This window comes from Xenopus laevis, chromosome 2S (assembly GCF_017654675.1).
Source record: "Xenopus laevis strain J_2021 chromosome 2S, Xenopus_laevis_v10.1, whole genome shotgun sequence".
In the NCBI taxonomy this organism is placed as follows: domain Eukaryota; kingdom Metazoa; phylum Chordata; class Amphibia; order Anura; family Pipidae; genus Xenopus; species Xenopus laevis.
In genome coordinates this window covers 168,365,874-168,382,426 of record NC_054374.1, presented here as the reverse complement: position 1 = coordinate 168,382,426, position 16,553 = coordinate 168,365,874, and the positions used below count along the sequence as shown (strand labels likewise).

Here is a 16,553-nt window from a genome sequence, read left to right as displayed (position 1 = left end):
CCACACAAAGTCAAAGTTCAGCTGTAGTAATTTAACTTCCTGGTGAGAGAGGGAGAGATTCAAAGCCTCTGTCTTATTATGATTAATCTTAAGCCCAGATAAGGTCCCAAATATGTCCATTAATCTATACAGGTTAGGAAGAGATGTTAGGGTTTGGAGAGGATAAGTGTCAAATCGTCTGCAAAAAGGCTCACTTTATGATGAGTACCGGCAATGGCTATCCCAGAAATATCAGAATTGGATCGAATTGCTAGAGCTAACGGTTCAATAGCCAAATTAAACAAAATCGGGGATAATGGGCACCCCTGTCTGGTGCCTCTACGAATTGAAAATGTGTGGGAGGAGAAACCAAACATACCAACTATCGCGGTGGGATTACGGTAAAGTGAGTGGATCCATTGCAGAAACCCCTCCCCAAACCCCCACTTACCCAAAGTATAATACAAATAACTCCAGTTAAGGGAGTCAAACGCCTTACAAATGTCTAACTTCAACAACATAGCTTTAAGGTTACAGGTTTTAGAGTGTTCCATTAACAACAAAAGTCGTCTAATAGCGTCTGAGGCTTGGCGTCCAGGAACAAACCCGACCTGATCTTTGTGAATCACTTGAGGGAAGAAGCTGTTAATGCGTTGAGCAAGAATTTTCCCCAACAACTTCACATCCGTGTTCAACACTGAAATGGGCCGATAGTTCTTACATTCAGATAGATCAGTGTCGGGTTTAGGGATAGCCGAAATCTTAGCTTTGAGCGTTTCAGGGTGTAAGGACTCTCCATTTTCAGTGCATTCAACATAGAGGTGAGGTGGGGCCCCAATTGTTCAGCAAATTTCTTATAATATAAATTAGATAAGCCATCAAGCCCGGGAGTTTTACCAGATGCTAAGGATTTAATAGCAAGAGAAACCTCTTCTAAGGAGACATCCCGGTCAATAAGCTGAGCCTGATCAGGGGACAACTCGGGAAGGCTAATCGTAGAGAAAAACTTATCGAACGCCGATTCAGGCACAGATACTGGAGCTGCATAAAGGGTTTCATAGAAATGAGCAAATTGGTTCGCTATCTTACTGGGGTTCCCGACAAGGAGCCCTGGGATGTTCTAATCCTATGGACAGTGGGAGGCTTACATCTCTCATTCAGTTTCCGAGCCAACATTCTTCCCTGCTTGTCTAGGTTACCATAAAGTTTATGTCTAGCCCATCTCAACTTTTTCTCAGCATAAGTTGTTAACAGCATGTCCAGTTCCTTTCGAAGTTGGGAGAGTTGAACAGAATAATCTAATTCAGGGGAATCATTCTGAGCCTCCACCAAGTTATCTAGTTTCTGAGTCAGGGAATTAATAGCCGCCACTCTAGCCTTTTTGGCCCTAGAGCCCTGTTGTATAAAGACACCCCGGATAACCGTTTTGTGAGCCTCCCAAATAGTAACCGCAGAAGGAACTGTAAGGAGGTTCTCCCGAAAGTAATTAACAAGGGACTCTTTGATTATTGCAACTGTAGCAGGTATACTCAATAAAGAGTCATTCAGACGCCAAGCCCCAAAGCTAGACCTTTCCCAAATATGGGAAAGTGTTATACAGTTAGGACAATGATCAGACCAGCTTATATTAAACAGTTTGGCAGTACGGAGTGCAGGCAAAAGCGCGGGCGAGAGAAAAATATGGTCGATACGAGAGGATAGCTTGTGAGGAGCAGAGTAATGGGAAAATTGTCGCGTTGTAGGGTTACATTCTCTCCAAGCGTCTATCAGCCGATAGGACGCTAAGATTTTCTTAAACTTAACAGAATCTCTACTGAATTTCCCGGGACTCTGGGGCTTACCAATTACCAAACGGTCTAAATTTTGATTCCAAAACAAGGTTAGAGTCTCCACAGAGAATTAGTTGTCCCTGTTGAATTTGAGAACAAGTATCAAATAACTGCGACAGAAATTTAATCTGATCTAAATTCGGAGTGTAATACGACACAATAGTGAGCGGAACATCCCCAATGCTAACCATGGCTATGACGAATCGACCTTCAGGATCAATAATGGTATCATTAATCGTAACCGCCAATCTGGAGTGGAAGCAAATTGCTACCCCCTTTGTTTTGTTAGGACTAGTAGCTAATAGTACTGTAGGGTACCTCTTATGTAGATATTTGGGATAAGAGGAATGGGAGAAGTGGGTCTCCTGTAGGCAGAGGATGTCTGCGTCTAGGGACGAGAAGTAGGAGAAAGCTTTAGTACGTTTCATAGGAGAATTAAACCCTTGGACATTCAAACTAAGCACTTTAACCCCCATGAGGAAATATCAATACCTCTATACCATAATTGCCCCCCGCAAGCCATGGTGAGAAAAGGGGAACAGAGTTCTGCCACAATAAGCCACTGCCTATCAATATAAGTAAATAGAAAGCAAAAATCGCACTTGCAACATTAAGCCATGTGATAGATAGAAAAGGAATTTCACTTGTCAACAACATAATATAATTTAACAATAAACCAAAAATTCAACCAGAGTAGCAGTTTGTTTCCGGGGAATAGAGAGTCACCGTCAAAAAGCACTCCCGGACCAGCCTCAGGAGCCCTTAGGGGACTCAATTCCAAGGGGGGAAAGCATTAGCCAGCCGGCAAGTAACAGAAAATATATGTCCAAAATCAGCACCCAGTAGGAGGGAGAACCCAGTGGCCACGTAGTGGGTCTCAGCAAGGTCAGCAGGCGACTGACCCAACCTGGGAAAAGAACCAGGTTAGTATAGCAATAAACCGTCCAATGTCAACCGTAAAACAAAAAAAAACTGCAAAAGGAGAAAGGGAGAGAACTGAAGCCTCCTGGAGCAGAAGGGGAAAAGGCCAACTGACCAAATGAGTCAAATAAAGTGCCCAAACACATCATGTAGAAAGGACTCCGTGAAAGCTGAAGGAGTTCAAGTAACGGAGGAACGTGACCTCTGAGAATGGGATCTCACCTTTTCCCAAATGGGGAGAACCTTGCGCTGGGAACTGCTTGAGGGCAAAACAGCCTCCACAGGTGCGTCGGAGAAGCCCAATTTCACCAATACAGCCAAACCCTCCTCTGGGGAAGCAGCGTTATACTGCCTGTTGTTGTAAGAGAACATCAGTCGAAATGGAAATAGCCATCTATAAGGTATCTTACGAAGTTGAAGCACTTTGGTGATGGGTGCCATATTCCTCCGCTTTTGTAATGTAGTCGGGGAGAGATCCATATAAATCTGATAGGGATGAGTACGGAACACCAAATTGTCGACCTTCCTCGCCGCCGCTAAAAGCTGCCACTTGGGTTTGGTGGTAGTGCAATCTAAGGATTATGTCTCGTGGTGGATCATCTGGTCGTCTAGGCCTCAGGGCCCGATGAACCCGATCCATCTCCAATCTCGCAGCCGGTAGGGCCGGAAGTAGTTCCTGCAGCAAGTCCATAATCGATTGCTGTAGATCCACAACGGATTCAGGCAACCCACGGATCCTCAAGTTATTACGGCGGGATCTGTTGTCCGCATCTTCAATACGATCATTCGATTCCTTCATCTGTGCCTGCAAGGAAATTATATCCTGTTCATGGGAATCAATCACCGTAATAATATCATCAATTTTGGCCTCCGAATCATTGACCCTCTGGCCCAGTTCAGCAACTTGCTTAGCTAGGTCAGCTGCGATTTTAGTAGCCATAGTGTCAAGTTCCTGTTGCAGCAAGAGTTTAAACCTCATCCGAAGGTAGCGAAGCCTCGCCCTGCTCTGAGGAAGTTGATGCCTGGCTTCCGAAAAGGCTGCTCGGCGACGCCATCGGGCTTAGTTTCGGTGATGACGCAGGCCGCAGGGCCTTCTCCAAAAAGTCAGAGACTGGGCGTGTCCGGGATGGCGGGGGAGAAAGGGTTTTTCCTCGCCTTCTGCGTGCCGAACGAGTCTGCCGACTTGCCATACGGCTAGCCAGGAGGTTCCGCTTACCGTAGCTACAGGCTGCGAGGCTGTGGGGTGCTGATCTATGCGGCAGAGAGCGAAAAAACTGCACGGCTGGTGCGGAGCTTTCCTAAATGGCGGCCATCTTGGATTGCGCGCGCATGCACCCCCCCAGAAATAGAAATTAAAGGGGGTTGTTCCCCTTTAAATTAACTGTTAGTATGATGTAGAGAGGGACATTCTGAGACAATTTGCAATTTGTTTTTATTTTTTATTATTTGTAGTTTTTGACTTATTTAGCTTTTTATTCAGCAGCTCTTCAGTTTGTAATTCCAGCCGTCTGGTTGCTAGGGTCCAATTTCCCCTAGCAACCATGCACTGATGTGAATAAGAGACTGGAATATGAATAGGAGAGGCCTGAATATAAAGAGGAGGAATAAAAAGTAACAATAACAATACATTGATAGCCTTACAGAGCGTTTGTTATTTTAGATGGGGTCAGTGACCCCTAGTTGAAAGCTGGAAAGAGTCAGAAGAAGTCAATTCATTTAAACTATAAAAATAAATAATGAAGACCAATTGAAAAATTGCTTAGAATGAGCCATTCCCCGCCCGTTACCTTCATGATTTTATTTTTATTATCATCATTATTATTGTTATAATTAATTATGACTATCATTATTATTGTTGTTGTTATTAATTATTATTATTATTATTTAGGGAAGCACTGAATCCTGGATTCGGCCAGGATTCGGCCTTTTTCAGCAGGATTCAGATTCGGCCGAATCCTTCTGCCCATTATGTAAATTAGGGGCAGGAAGGAAATCACGTGACTTTTTGTCATAAAACAAGGAATTAAAAAAAGTTTTCCCCTTCCCACCCCTAATTTGCATATGCAAGTTCGGATTCGGTTTGGCATTCAGACAAATCTTTTGAGAAGGATTCGGTGGTTCGGCCGAATCCAAAATAGTGGATTGTGTGCATCCCTATTACTAATACAGTATTATTATTGCTGCTGGGGCCAGTCCCAGGGTGTCACTAATTACAGGACAGACTCAGCCACTAGGTGTCACAATGAAACAGTAATAAAACTGGATAGAACAGAGGAATCCGAGTGGAACTACATTTCCCAGTATGCCCCGCGCTCCATAGACAAACAGCCTAAGAACAACACACGCAGGGGGCGCGTATGGCAGGATCTGTGGTTGCGCCTGCGCAGTGGATGCTTGGTTGCGCATGCGCATCTAGAGAGCGGCCTCCAAGTTTCCCTGTACAGGGGAGAGCAAGATGGCGGCTCTGAAGCTGTGAGAGAAGGGGCGGGATATATCTGGTCAGGTGTGTGACAGCGGATTTCCCCTCTCTCTTATATCTGCCCTTATGTTATTGTTCTCTGTCATTCACCCTGACACAGTCCATGAGGAGGAGTCTGTATTATTTCTAACTGAGGTGAATGTGATTATTGTCACTTCTCTACTGCTTTATACCCCTGTGTGTCACTACTTTATACTCCTGACTCACCTGTAATGTCTTATACACCTGTCTTATCACCTGCTCCTCTATCTGCCCCACCCCTGACATTCCACTCTTTTCTATAGTCTGGGTGCTGTCTCTCTGGAATACACAGCAGTCTCACCTGTCTCTCTGGGATACACAGCAGTCTCACCTGTCTCTCTGGGATACACAGCAGTCTCACCTGTCTCTCTGGGATACACAGCAGTCTCACCTGTCTCTCTGGGTTACACAGCTGTCTCGCCTGCCTGTCTGTCTCACACTGCTTTGTGCTGTCTAAAGGGCCCCAGGCAGGTAAGATCAGGGCAGGGTGTGGCCCCATACAGTCGATGCCATTGTCCTGTAGTTGTCAGTTTAGGGGCTCGTTGTGTTTCAGTCGAGTTATTGAGCTGTTAGTGGTGCTGCCATATGGTTTCCTGCACATAATACAATGGTATGACCCTCTATTGTCTTTATACAATAGCAGCAGCCAGACATGAGTATAAATACTGATATACAGGGAGGGAATGAGGCACATCATAAGTTATACCCTCATACTGAACTAAGGGAATCAATATGGCAGCTCTCATTTCCAGGGCAATACATGCAGGATATAGGGGGGATAAGAAATGTGAGTAGAAGTGATTTGTACACTGCTGGCTTAGACCCCTGGGCACTGCAATGACTTGTGGGTGACTAGTATATTAGCACCAACGTAGCCCGACCCCCGTATAGTACAACTGACTTTATGTCACCAACATCAGAGCCAGACATCAAATATTTCCCCTGTAGTGAGGGACGTCTTTATTTGTTGGATAAATAGGAAATGGGCCATTACACTTGTACCCATAATGCACTTCCCCAGCAGGAGGGCTGTTGTATTTACAGTGGGGGCGGCAGCTACTCGTTATGTAATTAATATGTTTCCTCTGCTGTCTCTCTCGTTATCCTGAGCACTTCATACACCTTACTACTGGGGAGGGAACTCTGAGTATCACTCATGTATTATAAGGGATAATGTACCCCCTACTGTAAATGATAAGGATATTAGAAGTCACTGAGGGGTTATTCTGTGACCATATAAAGGCACAAGGCTGCAGGCTGAGTTATACAGGGAACTCTGAGTATCACTCATGTATTATAAGGGATATTGTACCCCCTACTGTAAATGATAAGGATATTAGAAGTCACTGAGGGGTTGTTCTGTGACCATATAAAGGCACAGGGCTGCAGGCTGAGTTATACAGGGAACTCTGAGTATCACTCATGTATTATAAGGGATAATGTACCCCCTACTGTAAATGATAAGGATATTAGAAGTCACTGAGGGGTTGTTCTGTGACCATATAAAGGCACAGGGCTGCAGGCTGAGTTATACAGGGAACTCTGAGTATCACTCATGTATTATAAGGGATAATGTACCCCCTACTGTAAATGATAAGGATATTAGAAGTCACTGAGGGGTTGTTCTGTGACCATATAAAGGCACAAGACTGCAGGCTGAGTTATACAGGGAACTCTGAGTATCACTCATGTATTATAAGGGATAATGTACCCCCTACTGTAAATGATAAGGATATTAGAAGTCACTGAGGGGTTGTTCTGTGACCATATAAAGGCACAAGGCTGCAGGCTGAGTTATACAGGGAACTCTGAGTATCACTCATGTATTATAAGGGATAATGTACCCCCTACTGTAAATGATAAGGATATTAGAAGTCACTGAGGGGTTGTTCTGTGACCATATAAAGGCACAAGGCTGCAGGCTGAGTTATACAGGGAACTCTGAGTATCACTCATGTATTATAAGAATAATGTACCCCCTACTGTAAATGATAAGGATATTAGAAGTCACTGAGGGGTTGTTCTGTGACCATATAAAGGCACAAGGCTGCAGGCTGAGTTATACAGGGAACTCTGAGTATCACTCATGTATTATAAGGGATAATGTACCCCCTACTGTAAATGATAAGGATATTAGAAGTCACTGAGGGGTTGTTCTGTGACCATATAAAGGCACAAGGCTGCAGGCTGAGTTATACAGGGAACTCTGAGTATCACTCATGTATTATAAGGGATAATGTACCCCCTACTGTAAATGATAAGGATATTAGAAGTCACTGAGGGGTTGTTCTGTGACCATATAAAGGCACAAGGCTGCAGGCTGAGTTATACAGGGAACTCTGAGTATCACTCATGTATTATAAGGGATAATGTACCCCCTACTGTAAATGATAAGGATATTAGAAGTCACTGAGGGGTTGTTCTGTGACCATATAAAGACACAAGGCTGCAGGCTGAGTTATACAGGGAACTCTGAGTATCACTCATGTATTATAAGGGATAATGTACCCCCTACTGTAAATGATAAGGATATTAGAAGTCACTGAGGGGTTGTTCTGTGACCATATAAAGACACAAGGCTGCAGGCTGAGTTATACAGGGAACTCTGAGTATCACTCATGTATTATAAGGGATAATGTACCCCCTACTGTAAATGATAAGGATATTAGAAGTCACTGAGGGGTTGTTCTGTGACCATATAAAGACACAAGGCTGCAGGCTGAGTTATACAGGGAACTCTGAGTATCACTCATGTATTATAAGGGATAATGTACCCCCTACTGTAAATGATAAGGATATTAGAAGTCACTGAGGGGTTGTTCTGTGACCATATAAAGGCACAAGGCTGCAGGCTGAGTTATACAGGGAACTCTGAGTATCACTCATGTATTATAAGGGATAATGTACCCCCTACTGTAAATGATAAGGATATTAGAAGTCACTGAGGGGTTGTTCTGTGACCATATAAAGACACAAGGCTGCAGGCTGAGTTATACAGGGAACTCTGAGTATCACTCATGTATTATAAGGGATAATGTACCCCCTACTGTAAATGATAAGGATATTAGAAGTCACTGAGGGGTTGTTCTGTGACCATATAAAGACACAAGGCTGCAGGCTGAGTTATACAGGGAACTCTGAGTATCACTCATGTATTATAAGGGATAATGTACCCCCTACTGTAAATGATAAGGATATTAGAAGTCACTGAGGGGTTGTTCTGTGACCATATAAAGACACAAGGCTGCAGGCTGAGTTATACAGGGAACTCTTGAGTATCACTCATGTATTATAAGGGATATGTACAATTGAGTCATTATGGGGCACTAAGTAGCTGAGACACCAGGAGATGATGTGACTTGTCTGTGGTCACAAGGTAGATTCCTGTGGGGGCCCATTTTCTTATTCCTTCAGTTTCCCTAATGATCCACTGCCCGACCCTCAATAGCCCAACCAACCTTCCCCTCTGGGACCCGCGGAACCGGAAGTGGCGTCACTCCTGCACCAAATCTGCACAAAAACAGAAAGAAAACTAACAGAACTACAGGGAGGGATCAAGCTTTGTTGGGTACCCAGCCGGGTTACTTGCACACCCAGGGTATCAGGGAGTTACTGCCCAACTGCCTCGGTGCAATTCTCTAACACAAGCCGTTGCCATGGGGAATTGAACCAGGGTCTCCAGCAGGAGCTCCCACATCAATGACTGATCACTTAACGTCCATTATAAGAAGCACATTCATGCCCAGTACATCCCGGCTGGGCTTCTGCTCCTACAGGCCCGGCAGGTTTAGGCTCCAGCCAAATAACTTGAGATGCCGGGGCCACTTTGTACTGTCAGTGTGAGGCTACTTGTGGGGCACATTGGCTGAACACTTTGGTGCTGCTCCAGGGGGGACAATTATTGTCCCCACTCACCTGCTGACTGTTTAGGCCTAGGGACTGACGGACACATAATACTAATTAATAAATAACTTATAATATCCTTATATTATACAAGAGGGGGTACTTTAGTTACTATATAATATATATATTCATGACTCCGTCCCAAGAACCCCACTTCTGTCTCTTCACTGTTGCTTTAAATACACAACTAAAGTATGTTTGTCAACAAATGTTTATTTTTCGGTAAAAAACGAATAACCAGGGAATGGAAAGAATGTCTCCTACATCTCCACATTTATGTACAATCGATCATTTAATATATAATAAACAGAGGTTCTACTCAAAGGTGCTAAAGAATTTGGGCTGAATAGTTAACTGTTAGTGCTCCATAGATTTAATATAATAAGAGAAAATAGAATGTGAATGTATAAAAGCAACTTGTTTTGTGTTTCTTGTATCTACACAATATGTAACCTGTCAGTGTCACGTACAATTCACCTGTCATGTCTGTCTGACAACACTTCTCTTTTCATTCAATAAACTTGTCTGAATTCAATAAAAAATAAGGTTTTGTACCAACAAGATGCCCTTTATACTGGGCAGCAGTGGGAGTGGACTGGGAATAAATAACAACACAGGAGATGTTGGTGCAGAGCTGGTCCCACTGTTGTTCTGTTACTGGGAACCAGTATAGAGGGAGGGAAGTTTTACAGGGAGACTGTCACCCAGTTTTGTGCCAGAATGGGCCGGACTTTATCATGCCAAAAACAGGATTCTCTCTCTACACACTAACACACTGACACTAACACATTGACACTAACACACTGACACTAACACACTGACACTAACACATTGACACTAACACATTGACACTAACACACTGACACTAACACACTGACACTAACACATTGACACTAACACACTGACACTAACACACTGACACTAACACACTGACACTAACACACTGACACTAACACATTGACACTAACACACTGACACTAACACACTGACACTAACACACTGACACTAACACATTGACACTAGCACACTGACACTAACACATTGACACTAACACACTGACACTAACACATTGACACTAACACACTGACACTAACACACTGACACTAACACATTGACACTAACACACTGACACTAACACACTGACACTAACACACTGACACTAACACACTGACACTAACACATTGACACTAACACATTGACACTAACACACTGACACTAACACACTGACACTAACACACTGACACTAACACACTGACACTAACACTGACACTAACACATTGACACTAACACATTGACACTAACACATTGACACTAACACATTGACACTAACACACTGACACTAACACATTGACACTAACACACTGACACTAACACACTGACACACTGTAACTATATTTACTATATATAGTGTATGTATGAGCTGTACATGCTCTGGGCTCCCTGTGCCCCAGGTTTGTCACCTCTTTTGTTTCTCACACTTATATCAGCCGGGCAGCTGTAAATATTATTCAGCCTTTCAGATAAAAATAAATGAATCCTTCTTCCGCTCTGATCCTGAGTGGGTTTGTAGAATCCCTGCACAGGAAGTAGTTGTCACAGGAGTAACAGGAAATATCTTCCCCTACAAAAGGTGCCACTTCACTGATGTAACATGTAAAGAAGGTTCCTAGCTCTTGTCTTACTGCACTGATCCCCAACCAGTAGCTCGTGAGTGCTACATGATGTTACTCTCCAACCCCTTGGATGTTGCTCCCAGTGGCCTCAAAGCAGGTGATTATTATTGAATTCCAGACTTGGAGGCAAGTTTTGTTGTATAAAAACCAGATGCACTGACAAACAGAGCCTCAATGTAGGCTGACAATCCACATGGGGCTACTAAATGGCCAATCACAGCCCTTATTTGGCATCCCAAGAATATTTTCATGCTTGTGTTGCTCCCCAACTCCTTTTACTTCTGAATGTTGCTCACGGATCTAAAGGTTGGGGATCCCTGTCTTAGTGTGTGTGTGTCCCCCAGTCATACAGCTCAATGAACATAAGAAATATACCCCCCACACCAGATTTCAGGGGTTCAGTTCATTGTATTAGGAAACATGGCTGCAGCGTTGATGCTGGGCAGGGATAACAGACAGTGCAAATACAGTGTACTTACCTCAGGGGTGGGCAGGGCTACATTATAGATATCGGCAGAGCAACACTGTAGATGTGGGCGGGGCTACACTGCAGATGTGGGCGAGGCGATACTAGATGTTGGCGGGGTTACACTGTAGATGCGGGGGGGCTACACTAGATGTGGGCGAGGCTACACTGCAGATGTGGGCAAGGCTATACTAGATGTGGGTGGGGCTACACTGTAGATGTGGGTGGGGCTACACTTCAGATGTGGGCGAGGCTATACTGTAGATGTGGGCTGAATTTCCTATAAAGCCTGTACCTTCTTTGTTTTTGCAGGGCTTGATGGCAGAATGGAGCAGCCAGAGCTACAGAGTGGATGACCCAGATTTGGCCCTAACCTTTCCCACCCGGCCTGGTTTCCGTAGCTTTCCCAGTCCCCAAGTCTTTCCTATTTTCTCCCTCTTGCCACAATCTGATCCCTGCAGTAACAATGAGCTGGTTGAGTAAACTTAACCCTCGGGGAGCTGGCGGCAGGGCCAAGTGTCAGTCTCCAACCGCCGCTCACTGCCGATCCAGAGACCTGTCTGATGGTTCTCAAGAACCTCTGGTCCCAGGTAAATGGAATTGCTTGTATGGAAGTCATTCACTTTAACAGGCACACACAGTGCATAGGGGAAGATCACCTGTAAGCTCCAGTTTATAGGCACAGGGCAAGATCACCTGTAAGCTCCAGTTTATAGGCACAGGGGAAGATCACCTGTAAGCTCCAGTTTATAGGCACAGGGGAAGATCACCTGTAAGCTCCAGTTTATAGGCACAGGGCAAGATCACCTGTAAGCTCCAGTTTATAGGCACAGGGGAAGATCACCTGTAAGCTCCAGTTTATAGGCACAGGGCAAGATCACCTGTAAGCTCCAGTTTATAGGCACAGGGGAAGATCACCTGTAAGCTCCAGTTTATAGGCACAGGGCAAGATCACCTGTAAGCTCCAGTTTATAGGCACAGGGGAAGATCACCTGTAAGCTCCAGTTTATAGGCACAGGGCAAGATCACCTGTAAGCTCCAGTTTATAGGCACAGGGGAAGATCACCTGTAAGCTCCAGTTTATAGGCACAGGGGAAGATCACCTGTAAGCTCCAGTTTATAGGCACAGGGCAAGATCACCTGTAAGCTCCAGTTTATAGGCATAGGGGAAGATCACCTGTAAGCTCCAGTTTATAGGCACAGGGGAAGACCACCTGTAAGCGCAGGTACATTGGTACAGGTTGAGCTCACCTGTAAGGGCACATAGATGTGCATGGGAAATATACAGAGGAAAAACAAGCAAACTTGTGCAGGTAACCTATATAAAGTTACCTGTATGGGCAGGGACACAGGGAAAGGTACCTGTATGGGCAGGTAAGGAGGTGCATGGAGCGCAGTGTATGTCGCATTACAAGGATTACATGCAGATTGTGTTTATGTTGTGCAGGTGCTGCGCATTCTCCAGCGCCAGGGCCCCTCCTCAGAGTCAGTAACTGCAGACGACCTGAGCAGCGAGTGTAATAATACTTACCAGATGGTCAGCCTTTTGGCCGAGGAGATGGAGACGGGCCGGGCCCTATTCTGACATATTTGGCATCAGAGGGAATCCTAGAGACAATATTGCAGTGGCACCGGCAGCGAGAATTAACTGAGGATAAAAAGGTATTTAACCTGTTATTGACTGGTTCTGCTCTTATTTGTGCTAATGACGTGGCAATCGAATTCTTTGCTGTGTTGCTATGGTCAGATTGCATGGATACTCATATGGATACTGGGTGTCCCTTTATTTACAGGTGGAGCAGCTGAAGTTGTATGAGATGCTCATCAGCCAATCCCGCCAGCCCCTGCCACGTTACCAGCCAATCCTGCGCCCCCTGCTCATACTCCTGAGCACCTTCTCCCCAGGTACAGTCTCACCTGCGCTTGAGAATAACCTGCTGCTGCTCAATCAGTTGTGAGTGTCTGGCACAGGAACCCTCCACCCTTTTCTTCTAATCTCCCTCTGGTTCCAACGACCCTGCCAACCTGATTATCTTCTCTCGGCTGGTGCCCTTTATACACCCACTGATTGGGCAGCAGGCACGGGATACACTACTCCTTATCACGGCCATGTCATCAGCAAACCCAACTACAAATACATCACTGACAATTCCTTCTTTTGCCCCGTCAGTCTAACACTCCCTCTTGTGCACTTTCTCATTTCCACCAATGAATCACTCATTCCCCTCTCTTGGTAGGGAATCCCATAACTTGACTGTCCTTACAGTAAAGAACCCCTTCCTATGCTGATGGTGAGATCTCCTTTCCTCCCCACCAATGAATCACTCTTTCCCCCTCTCTTGGTAGGGAATCCCATAACCTGACTGTCCTTACAGTAAAGAACCCCTTCCTATGCTGATGGTGAGATCTCCTTTCCTCCCCACCAATGAATCACTCATTCCCCCTCTCTTGGTAGGGAATCCCATAACCTGACTGTCCTTACAGTAAAAAGACCCTCTCTATGTTGATGGTAAGATCTAATTTCTTGTCTGCCTGTTTAAAGGAACAGTAACATCAAAAATAAAAAAGTAATAAAAATAAAATGTACCTTTGCCCTGCACTAGTAAAACTGCTGTTTTCTTCTACTGTGTATCCTGTGCTTGAATGGCTGCCCCCATGGCTACACAGCAGCTTGTTTATATAAACTATAGTAGTACTTATCTGTTATCTACTGTGTATCCTGTGCTTGAATGGCTGCCCCCATGGCTACACAGCAGCTTGTTTATATAAACTATAGTAGTACTTATCTGTTATCTACTGTGTATCCTGTGCTTGAATGGCTGCCCCCATGGCTACACAGCAGCTTGTGTTTGCTTCAGAAACACTACTATAGTTTATATAAACAAGCTGCTGTGTAGCCATGGGGGCAGCCATTCAAGCACAGGATACACAGTAGATAAGATAAGTACTACTATAGTTTATATAAACAAGCTGCTGTGTAGCCATGGGGGCAGCCATTCAAGCACAGGATACACAGTAGATAACAGATAAGTACTACTATAGTTTATATAAACAAGCTGCTGTGTAGCCATGGGGGCAGCCATTCAAGCACAGGATACACAGTAGATAAGATAAGTACTACTATAGTTTATATAAACAAGCTGCTGTGTAGCCATGGGGGCAGCCATTCAAGCACAGGATACACAGTAGATAACAGATAAGTACTACTATAGTTTATATAAACAAGCTGCTGTGTAGCCATGGGGGCAGCCATTCAAGCACAGGATACACAGTAGATAAGATAAGTACTACTATAGTTTATATAAACAAGCTGCTGTGTAGCCATGGGGGCAGCCATTCAAGCACAGGATACACAGTAGATAACAGATAAGTACTACTATAGTACTACTGTCCACTAGGAATTTTCTGTAGCCACGGGCTCCTATGGGCTAGACAAGTGCATCCCACTAGCTGCACAATTGATTCAACTTGATTCAGGACCTGCTCTCTCTCTGTCTCTAATCCAGACTCCGCCCCTCTCAGCAATTCCGCTGTTTGTACCAATGAAGAGGAGCAGATGGCGGCACAGAGCAGTGAATGGATTAGAAGGCAATGGTTCCATGTTAAAGGGACGGCTCTCCCTCCTTCTATCCCATCTCATCTCTTTTGGGACTGAGATCTGCTCACGAGGTGGGGAACGAGGGCAAGTTTTGTGTTTAGGGAAGTTCCAGGTGATTCAAGGGAAGGGCTGGTGGCGCCATTGTGTGGCTTCCTATAGGGAACAGGTATAGCAGTGGTGGTGAGAAGTGGAACTGCAAGTGATAAAAGTGACATTGTGTCACCGTAAGTCCAACATCCAATAATAAAACATTGCACCTTTTTGATTCAGTGACAATATGGCTGGATCTGGTAAAATGAGATTTTATATTACCGCACACCTCCTTCCACTTATTCTGCATAGTGGTGCTGGTCTTCCGTTGACCTTGCCAGGTCTCCTTACTGCTTTGTAATTTCGAAAAACGGTCCGCACACACCAATATTGCAGTCGGGGATTGTGCCCTTTTATTAATGCCACCAACAATCAATAATCAACGTTTCGGGGGGACACAGCCTCCCTTCTTCAGGATAAATTCACAAAGTGCACAGTGCCATATTCTTATACCCTTAACTCCTCCCATCTCATCTGTGTAACATCTCGTTAGTATCATTCATGTGATTAACTCATTCAGTTCATTTAAGTACAATATATCAGTGTAAATCATGTTTTGAATAATGTTATAAATAAACATATATTTCTTCAGGTAGTGAAAAGCATTCTTTCAATTAATAAAAAACATTTTTTTACTCACTGCCCCTGGTTGTGTTTTACTTTAGCTTTAATATTTGGAATATCTTAACACCTCTCGTGTGTAATTGGGCTATCATGATACTTCATCTGTGAAGGAAAAGGGTGATTGTATAAATTATTAAATAGTGTATAAATATCTAAAAACCTACAAAACCACATATATTACAGAAAACATGTCAAATGAAGATTTTAATTTGACATGTTTTCTGTAATATATGTGGTTTTGTAGGTTTTTAGATATTTATACACTATTTAATAATTTATACAATCACCCTTTTCCTTCACAGATGAAGTATCATGATAGCCCAATTACACACGAGAGGTGTTAAGATATTCCAAATATTAAAGCTAAAGTAAAACACAACCAGGGGCAGTGAGTAAAAAAATGTTTTTTATTAATTGAAAGAATGCTTTTCACTACCTGAAGAAATATATGTTTATTTATAACATTATTCAAAACATGATTTACACTGATATATTGGACTTAAATGAACTGAATGAGTTAATCACATGAATGATACTAACGAGATGTTACACAGATGAGATGGGAGGAGTTAAGGGTATAAGAATATGGCACTGTGCACTTTGTGAATTTATCCTGAAGAAGGGAGGCTGTGTCCCCCCGAAACGTTGATTATTGATTGTTGGTGGCATTAATAAAAGGGGCACAATCCCCGACTGCAATATTGGTGTGTGCGGACCGTTTTTCGAAATTACAAAGCAATATGGCTGGAACCACCACAATTTGAACATGTTTTATGTACCCCCGCCTTCTGCCCGTACATCCCGCACTTCTTGCAAAAATCTGGCATTCCTGCAAAAAAGTCCAGGTTTGCGTTGCCAAGATGAAATCTGGCAGGCGGGATTTGAGTTCCCTCAAAGGTGACTTTAAACCTGTATTTTGAGGCCAATACTCCAATTTCATTGAAAACTTTTCCAACAAACATAGAACACT

The 16,553-nt window shown here is 43.9% G+C and overlaps 1 long non-coding RNA gene across 3 annotated transcripts in view; it reads left to right on the top strand.

The window, feature by feature from the left end:
• The window catches only part of LOC108710094, a 44,232-nt gene extending 30,760 nt beyond the window's left edge, over positions 1 to 13,472 (top strand). Inside the window, exons 1-4 of one of the 3 annotated variants that reach the window (XR_005965948.1) lie at positions 5,109 to 5,343; positions 11,584 to 11,861; positions 12,719 to 12,933; positions 13,065 to 13,472. This is a non-coding gene — a long non-coding RNA (uncharacterized LOC108710094). Of the gene's footprint in view, positions 1 to 5,108; positions 5,344 to 11,583; positions 11,862 to 12,718; positions 12,934 to 13,064 lie in introns of those variants that run through there. The other 2 variants (XR_005965949.1, XR_005965947.1) reach the window with 2 other exon arrangements.
• Positions 13,473 to 16,553: the final 3,081 nt, after the last annotated feature.